Source organism: Atractosteus spatula, chromosome 17 (genome assembly GCF_055471065.1).
Source record: "Atractosteus spatula isolate fAtrSpa1 chromosome 17, fAtrSpa1.hap1, whole genome shotgun sequence".
In the NCBI taxonomy this organism is placed as follows: Eukaryota; Metazoa; Chordata; class Actinopteri; order Semionotiformes; family Lepisosteidae; genus Atractosteus; species Atractosteus spatula.
The window spans coordinates 17,431,110-17,448,799 of NC_142722.1; the positions used below are offsets into that span (position 1 = coordinate 17,431,110).

Genomic DNA, 17,690 nt, shown 5'->3' on the forward strand with positions numbered 1-17,690 from the left:
GGTGTGTGGGGGTTCTTGGGGGTGTGTGGGCGTTGGGTGGTGTGTGGGGGTTCTGGGGGGTGTGTGGGCGTTGGGCGGTGTGTGTGGGTTCGGGGGGGTGTGTGGGCGTTGGGCGGTGTGTGGGGATTTTGGGGGCTGTGGGGTGTGGGCGTTGGGCGGTGTATTGGGGTTTTGGGGGGGGTGTGGGCGTTCGGCGGTGTGTGGGGGTTTTGGGGGTGTGGGGTTTGTATGCGTTGGGCGGTGTGTTGGGGTTTTGGGGGCTGTGGGGTTTGTGGGCGTTGGGCGGTGTGTGGGGGTTTTGGGGGCTGTGGGGTTTGTGGGCGTTGGGCGGTGTGTGGGGGTTTAGGGGGCTGCGGGGTGTGGGCGTTGGGCGGTGTGTGGGGGTTCTCGGGGGTGTGTGGGCTCTGGGCGGTGTGTGGGGGTTCTGGGGGGTGTGTGGGCGTTGGGCGGTGTGTGGGGGTTCTCGGGGGTATGTGGGCGTTGGGCGGTGTGTGGGGGTTTTGGGGGCTGTGGGGTTTGTGGGCGCTGGGCGGTGTGTGGGGGTTCTCGGGGGTGTGTGGGCGCCGGGCGGTGTGTGGGGGTTCTCGGGGGTGTGTGGGCGTTGGGCGGTGTGTGGGGGTTTAGGGGGCTGTGGGGTGTGGGCATTGGGCGGTGTGTGGGGTTTCTCGGGGGTGTGTGGGCGCTGGGCGGTGTGTGGGGGTTCTGGGGGGTGTGTGGGCGCTGGGCGGTGTGTGGGGGTTCTTGGGGGTTTGTGGGCGTTGGGCGGTGTGTGGGGGTTCTCGGGGGTGTGTGGGCGTTGGGAGGTGTGTGGGGGTTCTCGGGGGCTGTGGGGTTTGTGGGCGTTGGGCGGTGTGTGGGGGTTTTGGGGGCTGTGGGGTTTGTGGGCGTTGGGCGGTGTGTGGGGGTTCTGGGGGGTGTGTGGGCGCCGGGCGGTGTGTGGGGGTTCTCGGGGGTGTGTGGGCGCCGGGCGGTGTGTGGGGGTTCTGGGGGGTGTGTGGGCGTTGGGCGGTGTGTGGGGGTTCTGGGGGGTGTGTGGGCGCTGGGCGGTGTATGGGGGTTCTGGGGGTTGTGTGGGCGTTGGGCGGTGTGTGGGGGTTCTGGGGGGTTTGTGGGCGTTGGGCGGTGTGTGGGGGTTTTGGGGGCTGTGGGGTTTGTGGGCGTTGGGCGGTGTGTGGGGGTTCTCGGGGGTGTGTGGGCGTTGGGCGGTGTGTGGGGGTTCAGGGGGGTGTGTGGACGTTGGGCGGTGTGTGGGGGTTCTTGGGGGTGTGTGGGCGTTGGGTGGTGTGTGGGGGTTCTGGGGGGTGTGTGGGCGTTGGGCGGTGTGTGTGGGTTCGGGGGGGTGTGTGGGCGTTGGGCGGTGTGTGGGGATTTTGGGGGCTGTGGGGTGTGGGCGTTGGGCGGTGTATTGGGGTTTTGGGGGTGTGTGGGCGTTGGGCGGTGTGTGGGGGTTTTGGGGGTGTGGGGTTTGTATGCGTTGGGCGGTGTGTTGGGGTTTTGGGGGCTGTGTGGTTTGTGGGCGTTGGGAGGTGTGTGGGGGTTTTGGGGGCTGTGGGGTTTGTGGGCGTTGGGCGGTGTGTGGGGGTTTAGGGGGCTGCGGGGTGTGGGCGTTGGGCGGTGTGTGGGGGTTCTCGGGGGTGTGTGGGTGCTGGGCGGTGTGTGGGGATTCTGGGGGGTGTGTGGGCGTTGGGCGGTGTGTGGGGGTTCTCGGGGGTGTGTGAGCGTTGGGCGGTGTGTGGGGGTGTAGGGGGCTGTGGGGTGTGGGCATTGGGCGGTGTGTGGGGTTTCTCGGGGGTGTGTGGTCGCTGGGCGGTGTGTGGGGGTTCTTGGGGGTTTGTGGGCGTTGGGCGGTGTGTGGGGGTTCTCGGGGGTGTGTGGGCGTTGGGAGGTGTGTGGGGGTTCTCGGGGGCTGTGGGGTTTGTGGGCGTTGGGCGGTGTGTGGGGGTTTTGGGGGCTGTGGGGTTTGTGGGCATTGGGCGGTGTGTGGGGGTTCTGGGGGGTGTGTGGGCATTGGGCGGTCTGTGGGGGTTCTGGGAGCTGTGGGCGTTGGGCGGTGTGTGGGGGTTTTGGGGGCTGTGGGGTGTGGGCGTTGGGCGGTGTGTGGGGGTTTTGGGGGCTGTGGGGTTTGTGGGCGTTGGGCGGTGTGTGGGGGTTCTCGGGGGTGCGTGGGCGCCGGGCGGTGTGTGGGGGTTCTCGGGGGTGTGTGGGCGCCGGGCGGTGTGTGGGGGTTCTGGGGGGTGTGTGGGCGTTGGGCGGTGTGTGGGGGTTCTGGGGGGTGTGTGGGCGCTGGGCGGTGTATGGGGGTTCTGGGGGTTGTGTGGGCGTTGGGCGGTGTGTGGGGGTTCTGGGGGGTGTGTGGGCGTTGGGCGGTGTGTGGGGGTTTTGGGGGCTGTGGGGTTTGTGGGCGTTGGGCGGTGTGTGGGGGTTCTCGGGGGTGTGTTGGCGTTGGGCGGTGTGTGGGGGTTCTCGGGGGTGTGTGGGCGTTGGGCGGTGTGTGGGGGTTCAGGGGGGTGTGTGGGCGTTGGGCGGTGTGTGGGGGTTCTTGGGGGTGTGTGGGCGTTGGGTGGTGTGTGGGGGTTCTGGGGGGTGTGTGGGCGTTGGGCGGTGTGTGTGGGTTCGGGGGGGTGTGTGGGCGTTGGGCGGTGTGTGGGGATTTTGGGGGCTGTGGGGTGTGGGCGTTGGGCGGTGTATTGGGGTTTTGGGGGGGGTGTGGGCGTTGGGCGGTGTGTGGGGGTTTTGGGGGTGTGGGGTTTGTATGCGTTGGGCGGTGTGTTGGGGTTTTGGGGGCTGTGGGGTTTGTGGGCGTTGGGCGGTGTGTGGGGGTTTTAGGGGCTGTGGGGTTTGTGGGCGTTGGGCGGTGTGTGGGGGTTTAGGGGGCTGCGGGGTGTGGGCGTTGGGCGGTGTGTGGGGGTTCTCGGGGGTGTGTGGGCGCTGGGCGGTGTGTGGGGGTTCTCGGGGGTGTGTGGGCGTTGGGCGGTGTGTGGGGGTTTTGGGGGGTGTGTGGGCGTTGGGGGGTGTGTGGGGGTTCTCGGGGGTGTGTGGGCGTTGGGCGGTGTGTGGGGGTTTTGGGGGCTGTGGGGATTGTGGGCGCTGGGCGGTGTGTGGGGGTTTTCGGGGGTGTGTGGGCGCCGGGGGGTGTGTGGGGGTTCTCGGGGGTGTGTGGGGGTTCTGGGGGGTGTGTGGGCGTTGGGCGGTGTGTGGGGGTTCTCGGGTGTGTGTGGGCGTTGGGCGGTGTGTGGGGGTTTAGGGGTCTGTGGGGTGTGGGCGTTGGGCGGTGTGTGGGGTTTCTCGGGGGTGTGTGGGCGCTGGGCGGTGTGTGGGGTTTCTGGGGGGTGTGTGGGCGCTGGGCGGTGTGTGGGGGTTCTTGGGGGTTTGTGGGCGGTGGGCGGTGTGTGGGTGTTCTCGGGGGTGTGTGGGCGTTGGGAGGTGTGTGGGGGTTCTCGGGGGCTGTGGGGTTTGTGGGCGTTGGGCGGTGTGTGGGGGTTTTGGGGGCTGTGGGGTTTGTGGGCGTTGGGCGGTGTGTGGGGGTTTTGGGGGCTGTGGGGTTTGTGGGCGTTGGGCGGTGTGTGGGGGTTTAGGGGGCTGCGGGGTGTGGGCGTTGGGCGGTGTGTGGGGGTTCTCGGGGGTGTGTGGGCGCTGGGCGGTGTGTGGGGATTCTGGGGGGTGTGTGGGGGTTCTCGGGGGTGTGTGGGCGTTGGGCGGTGTGTGGGGGTTTTGGGGGGTGTGTGGGCGTTGGGGGGTGTGTGGGGGTTCTCGGGGGTGTGTGGGCGTTGGGCGGTGTGTGGGGGTTTTGGGGGCTGTGGGGATTGTGGGCGCTGGGCGGTGTGTGGGGGTTTTCGGGGGTGTGTGGGCGCCGGGGGGTGTGTGGGGGTTCTCGGGGGTGTGTGGGGGTTCTGGGGGGTGTGTGGGCGTTGGGCGGTGTGTGGGGGTTCTCGGGGGTGTGTGGGCGTTGGGCGGTGTGTGGGGGTTTAGGGGTCTGTGGGGTGTGGGCGTTGGGCGGTGTGTGGGGTTTCTCGGGGGTGTGTGGGCGCTGGGCGGTGTGTGGGGTTTCTGGGGGGTGTGTGGGCGCTGGGCGGTGTGTGGGGGTTCTTGGGGGTTTGTGGGCGGTGGGCGGTGTGTGGGGGTTCTCGGGGGTGTGTGGGCGTTGGGAGGTGTGTGGGGGTTCTCGGGGGCTGTGGGGTTTGTGGGCGTTGGGCGGTGTGTGGGGGTTTTGGGGGCTGTGGGGTTTCTGGGCGTTGGGCGGTGTGTGGGGGTTCTGGGGGGTGTGTGGGCATTGGGCGGTCTGTGGGGGTTCTGGGGGCTGTGGGCGTTGGGCGGTGTGTGGGGGTTTTGGGGGCTGTGGGGTGTGGGCGTTGGGCGGTGTGTGGGGGTTCTCGGGGGTGTGTGGGCGCTGGGCGGTGTGTGGGGGTTTTGGGGGCTGTGGGGTGTGGGCGTTGGGCGGTGTGTGGGGGTTTTGGGGGGTGTGTGGGCGCTGGGCGGTGTGTGGGGGTTCTTGGGGGTGTGTGGGTGTTGGGCGGTGTGTGGGGGTTCTCGGGGGTGTGTGGGCGTTGGGCGGTGTGTGGGGGTTCTTGGGGGTTTGTGGGCGTTGGGTGGTGTGTGGGGGTTCTGGGGGGTGTGTGGGCGTTGGGGGGTGTGTGGGGGTTTTGGGGGTGTGGGGTTTGTATGCATTGGGCGGTGTGTTGGGGTTTTGGGGGCTGTGGGGTTTGTGGGCGTTGGGCGGTGTGTGGGGGTTTTAGGGGCTGTGGGGTTTGTGGGCGTTGGGCGGTGTGTAGGGGTTCTCGGGGATGTGTGGGTGTTGGGTGGTGTGTGGGGGTTCTCGGGGGTTTGTGGGCGCTGGGCGGTGTGTGGGGATTCTGGGGGGTGTGTGGGCGTTGGGCGGTGTGTGGGGGTTTTGGGGGCTGTGGGGTTTGTGGGCGTTGGGCGGTGTGTGGGGGTTCTCGGGGGTGTGTGGGCGTTGGGCGGTGTGTGGGGGTTCAGGGGGGTGTGTGGGCGTTGGGCGGTGTGTGGGGGTTCTTGGGGGTGTGTGGGCGTTGGGTGGTGTGTGGGGGTTCTGGGGGGTGTGTGGGCGTTGGGCGGTGCTTGGGGGTTTTGGGGGCTGTGGGGTTTGTGGGTGTTGGGCGGTGTGTGGGGGTTTTGGGGGCTGTGGGGTTTGTGGGCGTTGGGCGGTGTGTGGGGGTTCTCGGGGTTGTGTGGGCGTTGGGTGGTGTGTGGGGGTTCTGGGGGGTGTATAGGCGTTGGGCGGTGTGTGGGGGTTCTTGGGGGTGTGTGGGCGTTGGGCGGTGTGTGGGGGTTTTGGGGGGTGTGTGGGGGTTTTTGGGGCTGTGGAGTTTGTGGGCGTTGGGCGGTGTGTGGGGGTTCTGGGGCGTGTGTGGGCGTTGGGCGGTGTGTGGGGGTTTTGGGGGCTGTGGGGTTTGTGGGCGTTGGGCGGTGTGTGGGGGTTTTGGGGGCTGTGGGGTTTGTGGGCATTGGGCGGTGTGTGGGGGTTCTCGGGGGTGTGTTGGCGCTGGGCGGTGTGTGAGGTTTAGGGGGGGTGTATGGGCGTTGGGCGGTGTGTGGGGGTTCTGGGGGTGTGTGGGCGTTGGGCGGTGTGTGGGGGTTCTGGGTGCTGTGGGCGTTGGGCGGTGTGTGGGGGTGCTTTGGGGTGTGTGGGCGTTGGGCGGTGTGTGGTTGCTGTGGGGTGTGTGGTCGTTGGGAGGTGTTTGGGGGTTTTGGGGGGTGTGTGGGCGTTGGGCGGTGTGTGGGGGTTCTGCGGCGTTTGTGGGCGTTGGGCGGTGTGTGGGGGCTGTGGGGTTTGTGGGCGTTGGGCGGTGTGTGGGGGTTTTGGGGGCTCTGGGGTTTGTGGGCGTTGGGCGGTGTGTGGGGGTTCTCAGGGCGTGTGTGGGGGTTCGGGGGGGTGTGTGGGCGTTGGGCGGTGTGTGGGAGTTCTGGGGGGTGTGTGGGGGTTTTGGGGGCTGTGGGGTGTGGGCGTTGGGCGGTGTGTGGGGGTTCTCAGGGCGTGTGTGGGGGTTCTGGGGGGTGTGTGGGAGTTGGGCGGTGTGTGGGGGTTCTGGGGGCTGTGGGCGTTGGGCGGTGTGTGGGGGTTTTGGGGGGTGTGGAGTTTGTGGGTGTTGGGCGGTGTGTGGGGGTTCTCGGGGGTGTTTGGGCGTTGGGCGGTGTGTGGTGTGTGGGGGCTGTGGGGTGTGGGCGGTGTGTGGGGGTTCTCGGGGGTGTGTGGGCGTTGGGTGGTGTGTCAGGGTTCTGGGGGGTGTGTGGGCGTTTGAGCGGTGTGTGGGGGTTTTGGGGGGTGTGTGGGCGTTGGGCGGTGTGTGGGGGTTCTGGGGGGTGTGTGGGCGTTGGGCGGTGTGTGGGGGTTCTGGGTGCTGTGGGCGTTGGGCGGTGTGTGGGGGTTCTGGGGGCTGTGGTATGTGTGTGCATTGGGCGGTGTGTGGGGGTTCTGGGGGCTGTGGTATGTGTGGGCATTGGGCGGTGTGTGGGGGTTCTGGGGAGTGTGGGCGTTGGGCGGTGTGTGGGGGTTCTGGGGGCTGTGGGCGTTGGTTGTTGTGTGGGGGTTCTGGGGGCTGTGGGCGTTGGGCGGTGTGTGGTGGTTCTGGGGGCTGTGGGGGTGTTGGGCCTTGTTTGGGGGTTCTGTGGTGTGTGGGCTTTTGCGGTGTGTGGGGTATTCTGTGGGGTGTGTTAGCGTTGGCAGTGTCTGGGGGTTCTGGGGGCTGTGGGGTTATGACGCAGTGGTGGCCGGGCCTAGCGAGATGTGACGCAGTTGTGGCCGGGCACGGTGAGGTGCACCGGCAGCTGCAGGGTGTGACGCAGTGGTGGCTGGGCCTGGCGAGATGTGACGCAGTTGTGGCCGGGCACGGTGAGGTGCGCTGGCAGCTGCAGGGTGTGACGCAGTTGTGGCCGGGCACGGTGAGGTGCGCCGGCAGCTGCAGGGTGTGACGCAGTGGTGGCCGGGCTTGGCCAGGTGTGACGCAGTTGTGGCCGGGCACGGTGAGGTGCGCTGGCAGCTGCAGGGTGTGACGCAGTGGTGGCCGGGCGCAGTGTGGTGCGCCGGCAGCTGTAGGGTGTGACGCAGTGGTGGCCGGGCGCAGTGTGGTGCGCCGGCAGCTGTAGGGTGTGACGCAGTGGTGGCCGGGCCTGGTGAGGTGTGACGCAGTTGTGGCCGGGCACGGTGAGGTGCGCCGGCAGCTGCAGGGTGTGACGCAGTGGTGGCCGGGCCTAGCGAGATGTGACGCAGTTGTGGCCGGGCACGGTGAGGTGCGCCGGCAGCTGCAGGGTGTGACGCAGTGGTGGCCGGGCGCAGTGTGGTGCGCCGGCAGCTGCAGGGTGTGACGCAGTGGTGGCCGGGCCTGGCGAGGTGTGACGCAGTTGTGGCCGGGCACAGTGAGGTGCGCTGGCAGCTGCAGGGTGTGACACAGTGGTGGCCGGGCAGGGCGAGGTGTGCCGGCAGCTGTGTGACGCAGTGGTGGCTGGGCGTGGGAGGTGCGTTGGCTGTGTGGCAGTGAGGGTGTGTGCGGATGGGTTTGAGGGGGTTTGTGGGCTTTGGGGGTGTGTGATGGGTTTGTGGGGGCTGTGGGGTGCGCGGGAGTTCTGGCTGCTGTTTGCGTTGGGTAGTGTGTGGGGGTTCTGGGGGCTGTTGGGTGTGTGGGCATTGGGCGGTGTGTTGGGGCTGTGGGGTTTGTGGGGGTTCTGGGGGGTGTGTGGGCATTGGGCGGTGTTTGGGGGTTCTGGGGGGTGTGTGGGCGTTGGGCGGTACATGGGGGTTCTGAGGGGTGTGTGGGCGTTGGTCGGTGTGTCGGGGTTCTGGGGGGTGTGTGGGCGTTGGGCGGTACGTGGGGGTTCTGGGGCCTGTGGGCGTTGGGTGGTGTGTGGGGGTTCTGGGGGCTGTGGGCGTTGGGCAGTGTGTGGGGGTTCTGGGGGCTGTGGGCGTTGGGCGGTGTGTGGGGGTTCGGGGGTGTGTAGGCGTTGGGTGGTGTGTGGGGTTTCTGGGGGGTGTGTGGGCGTTTGGGCGGTGTGCGGGGGTTCTTGGGGGTGTGTCGGCGTTGGGCGGTGTGTGGTGTTGTGTGTGTGGGAGTTGGGGTGTGCGGATGGGGCTCTGGTCTGGCCCGGCCCGGCGGGTCCTGTCTGTGGTCTGGCCTGGTGGGACGGTTTCAGGCTGTGGTTTTTCACGGCTGGTTCGGACTGTGGTCTGGCCCGGCGGGTCTGGGCTCTGGTCTGCCCGGCGGGTCTGGGCTGTGGTCTGCCCCGGTGGGTTCGGACTGTGGTCTGGCCCGGCGGGTTTGGGCTCCGGTCTGGCCCGGCGGGTTTGGGCTCCAGTCTGGCCCAGCGGGTGTGGGCTGTGGTCTGACCCGGCGGGTCTTGGCTCGGTCTGGCCCGGCGGGTGTGGGCTCTGGTCTGGCGCTGTGCAGGGGGCTGGCACCTCTGTCTTTGCCTCAGTGCTGCAATGATGTGGTTGGATTCTCTCTTCCTGATCGATCGTGAAGAAATTCCTTCACCAGATTCTGAGCAGCGCCGAGGCCTACTGGGCTTCAGTTCCACAGCAGTCAAGTCCGGGCCGGGTCTTACCAGAATGGGGTGTGTGCGGATGGGGCTGTGGGGGTGTGTGGTGGGTGTGTGGGCGTTGGGCGGTGTGTGGGGGTTCTGGGGAGTGTGTGGGCGTTGGGCGGTTTGTGGGGTTTCAGGGGGGTGTGTGGGCGTTTGGGCGGTGTGTGGGGGTTCTGGGGGCTGTGGGCGTTGGGCGGTGTGTGGGGGTTCGGGGGGTGTGTGGGCGTTGGGCGGTGTGTGGGGGTTCTGGGGGCTGTGGGCGTTGGGCGGTGTGTGGGGGTTCGGGGGGTGTGTGGGCGTTTGGGTGGTGTGTGGGGGTTCTGGGGCCTGTGGGCGTTGGATGGTGTGTGTGGGTTCTGGGGGCTGTGGGCGTTGGGCGGTGTGTGGGGGTTCGGGGGGTGTGTGGGCGTTGGGCGGTGTGTGGGGTTTCAGGGGGGTGTGTGGGCATTTGGGCGGTGTGTGGGGGTTCTCGGGGGTGTGTGGGCGTTGGGCGGTGTGTGGGGGTTCTGGGGGCTGTGGGGTTTGTGGGCGTTGGGCGGCGTGTGGGGGTTTTGGGGGTTGTGGGGTTTCTGGGCGTTGGGCGGTGTGTGGGGGTTCTCGGGGGTGTGTGGGCGTTGGCGGTGTGTGGGGTTTCAGGGGGGTGTGTGGGCGTTTGGGCGGTGTGCGGGGGTTCTGGGGGCTGTGGGCGTTGGGCGGTGTGTGGGGGTTCTGGGGGCTGTGGGCGTTGGGCGGTGTGTGGGGGTTCGGGGGGTGTGTGGGCGTTGGGTGGTGTGTGGGGTTTCTGGGGGGTGTGGGGGCGTTTGGGCGGTGTGCGGGGGTTCTGGTGGGTGTGTGGGCGTTGGGCGATGTGTGTGGGTTCGGGGGGGTGTGTGGGCGTTGGGCGGTGTGTGGGGGCTGTGGGGTGTGTGGGCGTTGGGCGGTGTGTGGGGGTTCTGGGGGGTGTGTGGGCGTTGAGCGATGTGTGTGGGTTCGGGGGGGTGTGTCGGCGTTGGGCGGTGTGTGGTGTTGTGTGTGTGGGAGTTGGGGTGTGCGGATGGGGCTCTGGTCTGGCCAGGGCCGGCGGGTCCTGTCTGTGGTCTGGCCTGGTGGGACGGTTTCAGGCTGTGGTTTTTCACGGCTGGTTCGGACTGTGGTCTGGCCCGGCGGGTCTGGGCTGTGGTCTGCCCGGCGGGTCTGGGCTGTGGTCTGCCCCGGTGGGTTCGGACTGTGGTCTGGCCCGGCGGGTTTGGGCTCCGGTCTGGCCCGGCGGGTGTGGGCTGTGGTCTGACCCGGCGGGTCTTGGCTCGGTCTGGCCCGGCGGGTGTGGGCTCTGGTCTGGCGCTGTGCAGGGGGCTGGCACCTCTGTCTTTGCCTCAGTGCTGCAATGATGTGGTTGGATTCTCTCTTCCTGATCGATCGTGAAGAAATTCCTTCACCAGATTCTGAGCAGCGCCGAGGCCTACTGGGCTTCAGTTCCACAGCAGTCAAGTCCGGGCCGGGTCTTACCAGAATGGGGTGTGTGCGGATGGGGCTGTGGGGGTGTGTGGTGGGTGTGTGGGCGTTGGGCGGTGTGTGGGGGTTCTTGGGGGTGTGTGGGCGTTGGGCGGTGTGTGGGGGTTCTGGGGAGTGTGTGGGCGTTGGGCGGTGTGTGGGGGCTCTGGGGACTGTGGGCGTTTGGCGGTGTGTGGGGGCTCTGGGGACTGTGGGCGTTGGGCGGTGTGTGGGGGTTCTAGGGGGTATGTGGGCGTTGGGCGGTGTGTGGGGGTTCTTGGGGGTGTGTGGGCGTTGGGCGGTGTGTGGGGGTTCTGGGGACTGTGGGCGTTGGGCGGTGTGTGGGGGTTCTAGGGGGTATGTGGGCGTTGGGCGGTGTGTCAGGGTTTTGGGGGCTGTGGGGTTTGTGGGCGTTGGGTGGTGTGTGGGGGTTCTGGGGAGTGTGTGGGGGTTTTGGGGGCTGTGGGGTGTGTGGGTGTTGGGCGGTGTGTGGGGGTTCTGCGGGGTGTGTGGGGGTTTTGGGGTCTGTGGGGTTTGTGGGCGTTGGGCGGTGTGTGGGGGTTCTCGGGGGGGTGTCGGCGTTGGGTGTTGTAAGACATTTCTTCAAACTACGCACAGAACCCTGGCAGGATGGAATTTTCTCACCAATGGTCACAGGAACGGACTAACAGACAGGTGACACTGTAAAAAACAAATGTGACTGAAGTTGAATTCCCAGGTGGATCAGCAGAATCTGTGGGATCTCTGGTTAAAGCTATTACACCTGTTCAAAAAAAGTCAAATTAAGCTCATTTATATACTTAAGATGGATAAATTCTGGAAGGTATTTAAGCCTGATGTATGGAGACACAAATCAAATACATTTGTGCTCTACGGAGTTCTATGCAGAGAGTAAGCAAATACAAGTTGTAGCTGCATACCCTCAGTGTGTCTCTCTGCTAGGACTGACAGGGACAACAGGTTGGAGCATGTCCCAAGATGAAAGACTGGGTGAGATATGTTAGTCTGTGTTTTCAGGTGTCCTTTCTAGGGGAGCTGTCCCCTCTGCTCGGTCTGCTGGGAGACGGGCCAGAGCAGAGCCACCTGTGAGCCGGTCGTTTTTTCACTTGGGTGGTGCTTTTGTGTCCCAGTAGGGGCGACAGCTGCGAGGGGACAGTGGCAGGTAACCCTCTCGCACACTCGCACCCCTCCCCAGCCTTCGTCCTGAGATCCTCAAAGGAACCTGTCTGACTCCCCCATGTGTGGCACACTAGACCACAGGCTGAGGAAGCCATATCAAAGGACGAGGTCACTGAGAGAACGCGGGAGCTGAAATTCACATCCCTCTACCAAATTCATTTGCAACTCTTCTTGTCTTAGAGCAGTGCTGGCATTGTGATTTGCTGTGACTAAATTCAATTCGATTTTAGGCTATAATTATAGGAATAAGAATGAATTGAAAGTCACAATGTTGTGGGATTTTGTGCTGTAGTCACATACATAGAGTTCCTTTGAAATGATCCAGATTTATTTCGACTTATTGTTCAGATAAGCTCTTATCCCATCAGGGGATCGGATAACACTGTATCACCAAATAACAGAAAGATTTACAGATTGGATCATGCTTCTTGCATTAAAAATTCCTCAAGAGTTACACGGTAATTGTAACAGCATTGCACACAGCACGTTCATATTTGCTATTAATAATTTAAGTTTCAAAAGACAAAGGTTACATTTCTTCACCCCCTTGTTGTTAGTATTCATCTGGCAGGAATTCTAGTGATGAGACCTCCTACAGTGAGCTCTGAGGTCCTGGCACTTCACAGGACCACCGTATGACCAGTCCTTCATGCAGACTTGCTCACACCCCTTCAGACCCTTTGGTTTCCCTCACTGAGCTGCCATCCTGAATCGGAATCACAGAGCTTCAGCTGGATTGAGCTCTGGGGATCGGGATGGGCAGGCGAGAGTGTCTGTTCTGTGTGTGATTAACCTTTCTTTTTCAATCTGGATGTGAGCTCTGGATCGCTGTCATGCTGGAATCTCCAGTTTTGGCCACACAAGAGTACTCCTGGCAGAAGAGCCAGGTGTCAGGCCAGTATGTCCAGGTCTGTGTTGGAGTCCATTTCCCCTGTCTTGTCTAGGGCTCCAGGACTCCCAGAACATAAGAGTGGTCAAGAGTGTTTTCTCTTACACCAGCTTCGTCTAGTTTTACACCAGACATAACGCAGATGAGCCAAAAAGCTCAAGTTTCATTTCATCTGACCACGAGACATTTGTTTCAATCGTCATTCAAATGGTCTTTTTGTCATTCACTTCTTTCTTCCAGCCCAGCTGTGAATACTACATTCATGCTGGCAGCTTCACACGGTAGTTTTCGACACTATGTATCCTGAAGAAGCCAGTGTGCATTGGGTATCCAGGTGTTACCTTTGTCCCAAACCTCTTCACAGCCCATGGTGGCAAGATACACTTGTGTCCTCTTCCACACAGGGTGACCACTATACCAGTAGCCTTAAATGTCTAATACTGGACACCACAGTGGAAAGGGGTTAATGCAGCTGTTTGTGGATTCTGTTATAGCCATCCCCCAACATCTGGAAGCCCATGATCATCTGTCTGCAGTGAAGAGCTCTCTGGCTTTAACCATCATGAGGCTGCAGCTGCTGAATGTTTTTGCGTCTTACCTCCTTTTGTACCCCAGGGAAGCAGGAAGCCTTCAGAGGCGTCTATACAGTCTCGTGGGCTTCCACTGCGGTTCCAAAGAACAGAGTGTTCCTGGAGATGTGTCTTTGCTGAATTTGATTTAAAGCAATACTTAGAGATGTGAATAAATGTGGCCATGCTGTTCTCTGGAATTCAGTTATTTAGGACAGACTTGACTTTGTGTTTTTTTATTACAGTACAACATCAATAAGTGAGGCACATTATCCAATCTATAACCCATTATGCTCTACATTATGCTCATCTCACTGTCTCTTTTAGTTATTCTTACAAGTTAACCGCATGCTAAACCAGCCCACCTCTCTGCTGATTCTTTAATTCATATAGGATTGGTAGGATTGGTCCAGGTACAGCTAACTTGAACCTGCAAAATGTCCATATATACATCTTGTTCCAGGGTCAACTTTCATGTTTATGGTTGATTTAAGAGCAGTATGAATTTTTTGCCCTTTTTTAAAACACAACACAGCCTAAAGTGTCACTGCTCAAAGTTAGCTTGCTTCTGTCACCACGTACTGTGGAAAAGTGACAGTAGTGTTTCATATATATCAACAGACAGAGAGATAGATAGACATAATCATAATGACATATGTGTTACATGGGATTAACAATGACACACATAAAACACCATCCGCCCATTTTCTGTTCCACTTCAATTCCAATTCAGGGTCACAGGGGAGCCGGAGTCGATCCCAGCAAGCAAAGGGTGCAGGACAGGGTACACCCTGGACAGGATAACAGTCCATTGTAGGACAGACACACACACATACGCACACCAGGGACAATTTTCCCAGAAGCCAGTTAACCTACCTGCTTGTTTTTGGACTGTAGGAGGACGAAAATATCTAAGTGTCTAAGAAACAGCCATTGATAGTCACACTTTATCTGAGTAAAGGAGATCAGGAGATCTATAGATGGCAAAAAAATAGTGTTCACTTGTATTCTGTCTTGTGCAGCTCCATGTAGAGATTGCCTAAAGCTCTGAATACGTCTCCAATGCCAAAACAAAAGCCAAAAAATGTTCCTAATTCTGACTGTCACTTTCTACAGTGAGGAGAGTATTGCAATAACATTTTATGGAGCCCAAGAAGAGTTAGATAAGGAAGGAAAAGACACATTTCTACACATCTTTCACTTTTGATCCTCACTTCAAAATGCAATAAAATTCAGATTTTTTCTGAATTAAGGTTAAAGACTGCAGGTTTCAAAATCAAACACTTCCAGTCTAGATTTATTTCTGTTAATAGGAGTGATCACAATATTTCTTATTTGAAGAAAATGTTTTAAATTCTGTTTTAGCTATAAGGAACCTCAGTAAAGGATTTAAATCTTACACCTTCATGAAACAAATTTCTATTTTTAAGCCCTTAGCTTCCTACAGGAATTCATGCCAAGATTATTATTAAAATTATTAAACTATGTAATACTTGACTACAAATAATTTAATAATTTGAATATGTGGATTAAAAGAAAGAGGTGAGCCACAAAAAGTTCATCTTGAACCCCACACCCCACACATCAGTGGACTTGAGTTTATCAGCCACCTCAACACTCAGCACAAACATTGGCCTGTTTTCAGAGCTGATTGGCAACAATTGTCAAAGGATTACAAATGAGACTGTGTCCAACTGAGCTCATTAAAGGAAAACCACGGACTGAATAATAGTTCATTATTCAGTGTTGAGTTTAGTTTCTTGAGGTTTTATTGAGCGTTCCTTTTCAATAAAACCTCACGGAAGGAAAAAACAGCAGTATGGAAGTGAAACAAGTTTTCAAAAAAACTGAATCGTCACTTACTGCTGCCAGACATTATTACTGGATTATCCAGACAGAATTAGGACAAAGCCAGAATGAAGGTTAACACCAAATTGAAGAACGGATGCTCTTCAATTACACAGCATGAACAATTACACGGTAAGATTTTTACTACCAATTGATCAGCACTTTGCAGGAAGAAATTAAATGAATAGTTCAGGTGAAAATAGGGGGAAATAATTAAGATCTTCAGACCTGCTTGTGTTTTCAGCCACATGTCGCTAATATTTCTCCAAGGCCTAAATGCTTTTAATTCAGGTTGTAATTTTACTTGATTGCCTGACTCAATAAGCTGGCTGCCAGAGGAATCGATTCACAACTTCCTGAATCAACCATTTTTAAACATCTTATAAAGCACACATTCTGATAACCAAATAATCACCTGTGCAGTTCAACTGTTAGTAAGATGTTAGTCATCTTTCATCATCTGTATTCATCTGGTAATATTCTACAGGTCTTACAACAAGTGCTCACAGTCAAATGCCATACATAATGACGGCTGAGGGAAACACATACCTTAATCCTCTAGCAAGCTCAACAGATTGTTTTAGTGGTTACTTGGGAATGCAAATGACAAATCATCAGTTTTCTTGTCTCCGAACACTCTGGTTGGCCTGCAAGTTACTTCATTCATACAGAATGAAGGGGCTTAACTCAGCACTCGTTTTGTCCTGATGTCATGTAGAACGTGTTGTGGTTTGTATGTCCTGTGAGATTTCATGTGTGGTTTACCACTGGCTGACAGTTCTTAAATGTAATACAGTGGCCTTAAAGTTCAAAAGAAATTCACTGCACACCTGCTAGGACATGAATCTTGTAACTTAAGATCTGACAGCACTTGTCAGGCTTTTTTGTGTCTGTAAAGCCAGAATTTCTGGTGACTCCAAGGCAGCATATCCCTAACAATAGAGGTCGTTTCTATCATGTTCTTCAACTTAGACATGGTCCTTACTACTGCAGGTAAAAGCCCCATGGATTCTTCTGGAATGTAGCAATTAACACACTTAATTTAAGATTCTTTCTTGTATGCACATTCTGAAGTTTGCTATCGGATTGCTGACATGAAATTATGTTTGTCTTAGGAGAACACACCTCAATACATCACTCACTCAGGGTGCATTTTCAAATGTACAAACTTTTTTTTGTGGAACGCAAGCTTAATATTGTTAAAATACACAAGTGCATATAATCCTAATAGAACTGCAAGTCTTGTTAAGTATTAATAGTAATGGTCAGGATTAAAGACACATGAATGAAAGCTTACATACAGTACGTTGTAGTGGACTGCTTCATTTTTTTAAGGGCACCAAGTTACATAAAGTCAATGGAGCAGAGAGCTTTTGTACACAATTCTACAGTAACAACATTTCATATCACCCAGCATAATTATCATCCAGGTGGGGCTGCACACTGGTGGTGGTGAGGGGGAGTCCCCATTACCTGTAAAGCGCTTTGAGTGGAGTGTCCAGAAAAAAGCGCTATATAAATGTAAGCAATTATTAATTATTATTATTATTAATTACAGAAGTCTGTTGTATAATATATGATTGTTTAATTTGTGTTAAATTGTTGCAGTGTTTATGAACTAATATACTTTGTAAGGTTGGGATGAAAACTCTTATTGCATAGAAATGCTGTGAAAAGACTTTTTTACCTCTGACTGTAGTATGAATCAATTAACTCAATAGTAAGACCAGTCTTTCTCAGCGCTTGTGTAGTACATCATTTTCTGAATTTGTGCTTCCCTGTAGCATCCTAATAAGGCACAAGAATGATGTATTCATGCTATATGTGAATGGTGGTTAGTTCCTGGGAGTTTTCTTGTTTGAGTAGATGCACATGAAGTGATGTAATATCTATTAAAGGGTCCTATAACTTTCCACTCTAACAGTAATGTGAACTCTGCCCCATTTTTCCAGTATTAAGTGAACTATTTTACCTTAAGATTCAAGCCCACCTGTCACTTTATTCATATTCTGGCAAAAAACAACACAAAAAATACATCGTGTCTGGGGAATTATTGACATCTGCTTGACCACATTGCTGCAGGCAGATGTTTAAAAGTTAGAGACCAGACTCTGCTTCTTTTTCTAATTCCTTTATAGTGCATTTTCAACATGCCTGGCGGGCTTGCTGAGACACCCTTGCTTTAACTCAGCCAAGAAAAAGAATTTCCTGGAAAAGCTCAATATCCCAAAAGAACTGCAGTCATTATTTTCCCTGTGCTTTTTTTTAAAGCAGCAGGCTGCTCGGTTCCTCTCGTCTTCAAAAACTGAAACAACTGCACAAATGAGCAAGTGTGGGAAGAGACACAGCAGCACTAAAGGCAGGGTGACATTCACACGGCCAGCGGGGATTGAAGAAAGTTAAGAGGAATATTTTAAAAACACTTTTTATTTACAAATAGGAAATGCTAAAAAGCATCCAGATACAGTAGTTAGTTATAGGCAAAAACATACAATCCATAATACAAATCCTTAATTTCTGAGACATTCACAGCAAAAGCCACTTACAGATGATAAGTCACCCCAGCTCCAAAGTCATGTAACAACAGTGCATTCAAGTCAATTCGTAGCCATCATCTCCTAGACCTCTGCTCCCCCTCCCAGAAAAACATTTGGCAACAGCCATCTGCCTGCCCGACCACCTCTGTCGTCCGACATGTTAATTCAACTGCAACACCTTCCTTCTAATCACACTCACCAGCCCCTGGCCCCTTTCCTTCATTAGCACAGATTAGCAAAAGTGGAGACTGGGCTGCACAATCTTTCTTCTTTAAAACAAGTGCTAAGGAAACAGTACGACAGCAACAGAGCACAAAAAAACCTGGAAAACACTCGGTACATTTTTCTTTCCCAGTGTGACCAGGCTGAAACTTCACTGCCAACAACTTATGACCTCCCTCTCATCTCACTCCTCCTGTCCAGAATTCAGCCCTGGTTGAATTCTTTACGGCAATTTACAGCATGTACTCTTTTTAAAAAAAAGGCAAGCCAGAAAAAAATAAGTCTTTGAAACACATTTACCTCTTTCAAAAATGTGTACAACGCAAGCGGCTGGAGGCACAGCCAGCTGGCCCCAGCGTTGTTTGTTGGGGGAACCCCTCATAGCCCAGGTATAAGCGCGTGGGCTTACCCCAATAACAGAACAAGTCCACACATTGGGTTTTC

General features: G+C 57.2%; 1 protein-coding gene across 1 annotated transcript in view; it reads left to right on the forward strand.

Moving 5' to 3' along the window:
- The window catches only part of LOC148819259 (uncharacterized), a 78,993-nt gene that overhangs the window by 48,474 nt on the left and 12,829 nt on the right, over positions 1 to 17,690 (forward strand). The gene's annotated exons all lie outside the window — the stretch shown is intronic.